The sequence below is a fragment of the Neomonachus schauinslandi genome, chromosome 13 (genome assembly GCF_002201575.2).
Source record: "Neomonachus schauinslandi chromosome 13, ASM220157v2, whole genome shotgun sequence".
In the NCBI taxonomy this organism is placed as follows: Eukaryota; Metazoa; Chordata; class Mammalia; order Carnivora; family Phocidae; genus Neomonachus; species Neomonachus schauinslandi.
The window spans coordinates 56,087,976-56,089,600 of NC_058415.1; positions in this window are offsets into that span (position 1 = coordinate 56,087,976).

A 1,625-nucleotide genomic window follows, 5' to 3' on the forward strand; every position below is an offset into this window, starting at 1 on the left:
TGTAATTTTAATAATATCACTTCAGCCTAAAGCCTCTAGTACAGAAAAAAACTTAATATAATTTTAATGTTGATTCACCTAAAAACTCCACTACAGAAATCAAATTTAAGTGCTAGCATCAGAGGAAGGAACAAAGAACAATCCAGGCCTGGTTTCTGGTCTACTGTCTAATTTCTAAGCAGCCTACTCACTTTGTTAAACTTCTGTTTCCTTATTAGTATAATCATGCTTACCTCACAAGGCTTTTGTGAGGAATAATTGAGGTAATAGTCATGAGTATAGTTGACCCTTAAATAACACAGGTTTGAACACAATACACTTCTACATGGATTTTTTACAGTACAAGATTGTAAATGTATTTTCTCTTCTTTGTGATTTTCTTAATAATATTTTCTTTTCCGTAGCTTACTTTATTGTAAGAATACAGTATATAATATATATAACATACAAAATATGTGTTAGTTTTTTTATGTTATTGGTGAGGCTTTTGGTCAACAGTAGGCTATTGGTATAGTTTGGGGGGAGTTAAAATTTATATGCAGATTTTCAACTGTGCCCTATACCCCACATTGTTCAAGTGTTAACTATACTTTGCAACTTGCTATTCTCATATGAGGGCTGTTAATAACAACAAAAATAGGAGCTTCATTCTTTTCTTGGAAGGTGCCAGAAGTGCTACAGCCAGTCCAAATTCCTGCCCAATTTCAGAGTCTTTAATGATCCATTAGTGGGGACTAATCTCACCCTCTCAAGAAACCTTCCAATGGGATCGAACATTGTGCTATTCATCATTACCTTCTTGAAGCTGTCCTTGGCTTCTCTATAATTTCTCACTCAGCTCTTTAAATATTTCTTCCACTACAGTTTCAATCTTGGATTTGAGATATATCAAAAGATATATTCTTGAAATATATCACACCCAAGATTTTAAGTATTACCTGTGCACTAAGGATTCAAAATAACTGTCACTAGCCTAGACCTCTTTCTTCATTCTTCTTTTCAGTCCTGGGCATTCCTAATTAAATGTCCCACCATTACCTAAAATCTGACATCCAAAGTAAGCTTATTATCTTGGGATTCACTCTTGGCAAACATTCCTGCTCTATTTCTTATCTTGCCAATGTTATCAGTGTCCCATATATTGCCAATTTTAATGGGTGATACTTTGTCCTCCAACCAGACCTCTTTAGTGCATTGGATACCAGTGAGCAATCATTCTAACAAAATTTCTGCCTTGGTTTTTGTGACAACACACTCTGGTTTTCCTGTTACTCCTATTTTCTCTAAGACTCCCATCTGAAATCCTCATCTCTCCAACTCTGTAATGTTGGTGCTCCTCAGGATTCTAACCTTTATCTACCATACTTCTTTCTCTGATCACTTATATTTACTGAGCTCAACTATTCTCATGGCTTTAACTGCTGACTTCTAAATGTATACTTCTATCCCAGATCTTGCCCCAGAGTTTCAGAATCCTATTCACATGCAGCTGTTTGCCTAGCAATTAGTTGGATGTTCCCAAAGCCAGCAAACACTTGATATTCAAATGGCCAAGACAACCATTATCTTTCCCTCAGACCTGAGTCTCCTGTTTTCCCTGTCTCAGCTAATGGAACCATTATCCT